This window comes from Saccostrea cucullata, unplaced genomic scaffold (assembly GCF_032062105.1).
Source record: "Saccostrea cucullata isolate Sc308-1 unplaced genomic scaffold, CSIRO_AGI_Scuc_v1 ctg2289, whole genome shotgun sequence".
Taxonomy (NCBI): Eukaryota; Metazoa; Mollusca; class Bivalvia; order Ostreida; family Ostreidae; genus Saccostrea; species Saccostrea cuccullata.
Genome location: NW_026919611.1, coordinates 31934 through 38780, shown reverse-complemented (window position 1 = coordinate 38780; position 6847 = coordinate 31934). Strand labels below are relative to the sequence as shown.

Below are 6847 nucleotides of genomic sequence, written 5' to 3'. Positions count from 1 at the left end.
AAACTTAGAATTTCTTTTTAAATTTTTTAAACTTTTTTAAAATTAACTTATAAATTTTTTAACTTTTAACTTTTTTAAAATAACTTTAAATTTTTTTTTCTTATTAATTTTTTTTTTTTTGGTAAACTCCCCTTATAGTTTTTAAGAAATAAAATTAAAAAATCATGTAATACTACATCAGTGTTATGTTACTGTATGACTTCATCTTTTATACAGTCGGGTTCGGGGTTTCGGGCAGCCATAGCGAATTTCGGCAAGATTTTACCCCAGTGAAAAAGGCTTGTAATCCACCGTGTAGGTCGTTTAAAGTTGTTTCACATTGTTTATGATTGTGATTTTGTTATCGCTCACCTATATGTTTAATGTCAGCTATGCTAAATAACCCATTTCTGTGTAATTTGAGAGAATGTTTTTGTCATGTGCTGAAAGTATGGCCTGCTATTCATGTCATCATTTAAAAAGTCGATCCTAAAATAAATCTGTCTTAAAAAATACATTTTACAAATGACATTTAATATGATAAGAGTATAGGAATCCATATATATAAGAGATATTATTTTGCATTACATGTAAACATGTTTTTCTGTCCTGTTTGTCTGTCAATTGTTGCTTTACTTCCTTTGTAAAATGAGGTTAAATTGAGTATCACTGAATATTGTATGCTTTTTTTCAGGATCAGCTAAGATGTTGTTTCACTGGATTATTTAATTGGGCATATAATTGGATAATTCTGGTAAGTTTGTCTTTGTTTTGTTTACATTTCCTATATGAAGATCATCTTTGCATTTAATCATGATTATGTAAAGTTCTGTTTTGAATGTAAATGTACTGTATTTATCCTCATTTCATGTGATTTACACTTGTTTAGCCTGCATGTAACTCAGAGTGCATTTAATATTTCTATGATGGGTCATTCTATGATTGAATTTCAATCAGAAAAATATTCACTTAATTTTGGTAAAATACATGGTATCTTTTTACATTTCTGTCCCTTTTGTCTGTAAATGATTGCTTTACTTACATTGTAAAATGAGGTTAAATGTGTATCACTGAATTGTATGATTTTTTCAGGATCAGCTGAGATGTAATCAATCACTAGATTATTTAATTGATAGGCTAATTGGGCATATAGTTGAATATCTCTGGTAAGTTTGTCTTGTTTTTTTTTAATTGTTTATACATTCCCTATGATGGTCATCTTTGCATTTAACCATGATTATATGGTTAATTTTATTACTGTAAAATACTTATGTGATCTGATATTTCTAACTTGCATTCATATATGCACACCCTTATTTAACCTAAAATATATTAACACATGATTAAGGGATCTTCAGAATATTAATAAGTCCTTTTGTATAAATTATGATATAATTTCATAATTCATTATGTATGTTACCCATGGCCATGGAATTCAGACTTACTAAATGGTGATCAAAGAGATATTAATTAGGAATCTAATAAGAGAAAAAGGAAGAATTTACAAAAGATTAATCCTAATAGTCATTTACTTTTTGTTTTGATTCTAAATATGTGTGATATATGGTATACATATATTTTCATTTTCACTTTTGTTTCTTAGTAATGAGCTTTTCCAAAAATTAAGGACTACATGTTGTACTGTGATGATGCTAAAAAAAGATGTATTTTTCTGTATGCAGTACTGACAGATATTAAACAAAATTGAATCTGCTGTTAATAAAAAATCTTTTAGTGTCTAAATAATTAATTTGATAATCATTTTATTTGTGATATCAATACAGTAATTGTGCTTTTTTTTTTATTATCTAAAGATAACATGATGAACTTTTCTCATCTGGAGTTAATGTTAAAAACAATTTGTTTTGAGATTAAAAACAAATATTTTCATGAACTTTTTTTTTTTTGGACATTGTACATGTTGTATTTAAACATGCATTGTTTCACACAGTACTCCATCATATTAACAAAAATGGTTTTATTTTCTATACAGTCCTCAACCTGGAAGATATGTATTGTTCCTAACCATCTATAATCAATTCTCTATGAAGTTCAGACTGTCTGCTCTTCCTTTGGAAATACACAGTTAGTCAACCAACAAAGAAACACACAAAACTTGAAGGTAAAGTTTCAATGAGATACAATTGTAATATATATTTATTTATTATTTTATTATTTTTTTTACATATGCATGTTTATAATATTGAATTGATATGTAAATGATATATTTAAATAAAAAGGGCTTGGTGGTCATGGTCATGTTTAAACTATATTGATCTCCTTTAGAAGAAGAAGAAGAGCTCCATTTCAATATATATATACAAAAATGCATGATCAAATTTTGAAACTAAAATGTATGAAAGTTTTCTTTGCCAAGTGATAGTTAACAGCTGAAGATAGCATATCTAAAGAATAAGTTAAATATGGCTAATTTGCAACCCCCCCCCCCTCCAGCTTCCTTAATATCATAGTTGGTAAAGATAGCAAGTTTTGACTCCAATTGCTGATGAATTCTGAATTTCCCATTTAATTTTAACATTATATCACAGGGAAAGAATACTATAATGTAGCACATCAGGATGACCAGAAAAGAAATCTTAATGACCCTCTTAACTATGTATAAAGACTGTAACCTTATAACTGATGTAAGATGATCTGATTGTGTGGAAATAAAATTTCCTGGTGTTTCTACTACCCAAGATCTTCTTATGAGTGTATGGGACTACTGTAAACCTTATCCTGTTTATAAAAATAATACCTTGGAGCATGACACTTTATTCATAAAAGATACTTTCAATATCATTTCTATAAGTTTGTGTTCTTTCTTTTTAATAATGTAGTAATGAATCCAAGTGTTATATCTCCTTTAACCTCATTAATATGTATGCTTCCAAAATCTTAGATCTGTCTGTATTAAGTTTCTTCAGCTCTTTGAACACAAATACCCTGATTCAATCTTTTGAGGTAAACATCCTAGAGACATCATAGATGATTATCAGAGTGTATATATCACAATCTTGACCATAAGGTCAATTTAAATGGTCAAAGGCACAACAAATGAAAGTGAAAACTTTTTTTTTCTTTTTTTTTTTAATCAGAATACATAATTTTGTAATAAACAAACACTGGAAAGTTACTCTCATAATGAGCCTTAATGTCTTCCAAGAGTTCAGTTTGGACTTCCTCCATTAATCCTTGTATCTTGTAATCCTTGTATCTCCAATGGTTTTGTGGGTTTAAAATCCTGTGTCTTTAACAATCTTTTTTTTTCTGACAACTGTTTTCTCTTATCATCTATAAACTTGACTTCTTCTCTAGTCAAAGGTCTTTCAGGGTAATCCAAGTAATTCTTACCCTCTTTTGGTAATAAATGGTTATATTCTTCATTAGCTTCTTCTGCAATCAAGGGTCTTTCTATGTAATCTCTGACAACATTAGGATCACCCTTCTCTGGACTTAATTGATTATATTCTTGTTGAGAAATGATCTCAATAGTGCCATCTTTTTTTATTTTAACTGGTATACCTCTGTCTACATCTTTCTCTGAAAGAACTCTCTTTCCAAGCTGAATTTTACTCATTCCTTTACTCTTTTCTTTACTGGAGGTGCTACCCATGGTTAATATGAAAAAGTCAAAATCTGATGTTACAACTTGTATTTATACCCTTTTTTGTCTATATTTAGAATTCCATCAAGCTTATATTATATAACAATTTTTTTTTCAACTAAGACTTTTTTTTATATTTTTCAGGATTCTCTAGTGAGGGCTTATGGAAATGATCTATGTCTACTCTCAGAATGGTGAAAGACTATCAGATTATGCAAAGACTAACAGAATATCCTCTCTTGGAACACTGAAACAAGAAAATCAAACAGGAGATGGATGGAGGATTTAAGAAGCACATAGATAAATATGATTTCCAACGAATTTAACCAGTATTATCATAGACTGTGGTTTACAGGATGACAAAGTAACAGGATTGTATCATTTTACTGTCAGACACTGACTATGGATAAGATGTACCCATTTATTAAACTGAGATCTAGTCAAATCAAGTACAATTGTATTGAAAAAATGATTTTCTGATAGCATGAACTCTTTAAAAATTAATTCTCACAGACCTCAAAGTATCTGAATGTGACTTTTATTTTTACCAATTTCTATTGAAGACTGTTTTTATGTATGAGAAGTATACATTTAAATCTTTTATTTTTCATCTTATTTCTATAACCCCCTAGAAATTACACAGATATTCAGATGCTGGATTTAATATTATTATTTAACTTTCCTGGAATGGTAAATATATTTTGTTTGTGTATGTATCATTTTTTTAATTTTGAATTTTAAATTGGTCTCAATAAGACCCCCAATAAAGATGCAAGTGTCCCATAATCTGTGGTTTAATAATATCTTGAATATCTTTATCATATCATATTCATCATACTAATTACATATAGAATGTTTGTAGGAATACACTTTGTTGTTTAGGACACTTTGTCAAGGTCAAAGCATAAGATTATTGAGATGACTTCTTTGACAATAATTTGTAACTTACAATCTTCACATCATAAGTACACAGATGAAGAATCAATAAGATATTTCTATAGATTTTTTGGATCATTTACTCCTGGGTAAAAGTTAGTTACTAACTGAGATTACTGATTTGAATCCTGTAATGCAACAACTTAGACATTGTGTGATAACTTATAGACTTTATAAAAATTAGGTGCAAATTCTTAGGAAAGGATTGAAATGTTAATCAAATGTACAATGTTCAAGGGTGTTTATATGACTATTACTATGTAATACCTTAGAATTCTGTAAAAAATTTATTATCACTGCGTAGATAAAAATGGTGCATTACAGCAACTCCGGTGATTTACATACCTTCAGTCATAAATACATGTAGATAGGTATTTGGAAGACTCCTTTAGATTTTGAAATTTTTATTTCAAAAGTATAGAATTTAAGTTTGAAAGATTTAAAATGGCAGCATATCATTTGCTTGTGAATTAAAAAAATAAATCCAAACATATACATCTTTGGATGATAATTGTAGCATTTTATCAATTCCTGGACTTCGGTCTTGATATCATCCTTTAATGTCCTTAAAATTTTAATGACTGTCTTTTAGTTTTAGTTGAATTAGTTTCTTTTCTACATGTGAAAATTACATCATCCAAAGAAGTTCTTCATCTGCATGTTATATGAAGAAGACAATTTTCATCACAGTGAAAGAGATTGTTTTGTTAAACATATTGCATTGATGCACAAATATACTTTTAGATTTTTAATAGCTAGGGTTCATATTTCTTAATATGGAATGCTAAGTACTGTTGATTTCAATTTTTTTTTGTGAACAAAGACATACTTGTAGAAAAAAATGTACATGATGTGTAAGAAAAGCATGTGTAAACCTTATGACTTTATATTTGCTGATTAATTCATTTATGAGTTTCATCTTTGTTTCAATGTAAACATTTCTAAGTAGGGCACACACCAGAAACTCTTAAAATTATTATATCAGGGTTTAACACAACAATTCCAAATGATTTTTGAACGCTTTTCATGTATCAGAAAGACAAAACAGAATGTTTGTTCACAGATGTTCCAAAGGAAAACAAACACAAAGAAATGATTTGTAATGTTCTTTATGTGATTCATGTAAAATGTATTTTAAAAGTGTACCCTAACATTTATCTTTTGCATTTATATTTTTGTAAAGAATTTCTCATAACTTTGAAAAAGTAGTCTTATTGTATAATATGGGTAGCTTAAAATCTTGTAAACTTGAATGTTGTACATGATGTGTTACACATCTTACATATGTAACCATTTCATTTCAGGGTTTTCAGCATATATTGTAGTTTTGTCTTAAATTTGTTTACTTATGTAATCAATAATTTGCTAATACTCAAATTAGGAAAATATATGAGAGAATAAACAAGAAAATCAGGTTTAAAAAATGTTTTTTACTACAAAGGGGTTAATCCATAAGTAAATTCAGTCTATACATTTAAGGTATTGGTTTATGAAATAAACTTACATATGAACATTGTAAGACAATTGTAATCATTAGTTTAACCAGTTTTTTTTAAAAAAATAAATAGATTCACTGTCAGCATGTTATTTCTTGTAAAATAAATGAGAAAACAATTTTATTTGAGTCAGTTTTTTTAATGTAAATAAAAAAGCATTGGAAGTTGGGAATATTTCACAAAGTTAATTAATTTATACAAAATTTGTTATACATAAGTGAATAGAATTGGGCAGCAGGCAAAGCCTATTTGAGCCCTCTTTCTAAAGAGGGTAATTGAGCATAATTCTCACTAGGATAGTTGGAATATTTTGATTTAAGCATTAAAGAAACTATTTCATATTGAAATATACAAACCATGTTTAGTCATGCAGTATATAGTTTACACTTGACAAAATGTAAACCTTATCTCTATTCAGGGTCAATCCAAAGGTCAAAAAGGAATGAAAAAAAAATCTCTTTATGTATCAAACATGCAGGTATTATTGCAATAAATTCACTGTATTCATTTTTTGTTCTCTTTCTATGTATGAATAGCTCTGATTTAGGCAATCAAAGCAAATGAGTTATGTCAAATGATGAAGGTATACACAAGAAATTAACATGGACAGAGAATTTTGAGTTTCCCTCAAATATGGCTGCCAAGTGATGTGAAATAAAAACAAAATGTGGATTCATCTATTAGGATTGAAACTTGTACATAATATTAATGATGGACACTATGACATTAAGAATGACATGAAAGAAATAAGTTTGATTCAATTATATGAACAGCTCTTAATCCATACAGTCAAAATGGAGGAAAAAATTTTCTTTATTAGGCATAAAGT

At 28.1% G+C, this 6847-nt stretch overlaps 1 long non-coding RNA gene across 3 annotated transcripts; it reads left to right on the top strand.

The window, feature by feature from the left end:
- The first annotated feature begins 220 nt into the window (after positions 1-220).
- LOC134234198 (uncharacterized) lies at positions 221-5675 on the top strand. 3 transcript variants are annotated; one of them, XR_009985134.1, is made up of 5 exons: positions 221-294; positions 674-733; positions 1072-1145; positions 1973-2101; positions 3731-5675. It is a non-coding gene; the product is annotated as an uncharacterized LOC134234198 (long non-coding RNA). The 3 variants fall into 3 exon arrangements; XR_009985135.1 differs by lacking the exons at positions 221-294; positions 1072-1145 and having other exon boundaries at positions 616-733; XR_009985137.1 differs by lacking the exons at positions 221-294; positions 674-733; positions 1072-1145 and adding an exon at positions 1635-1653.
- Positions 5676-6847: the final 1172 nt, after the last annotated feature.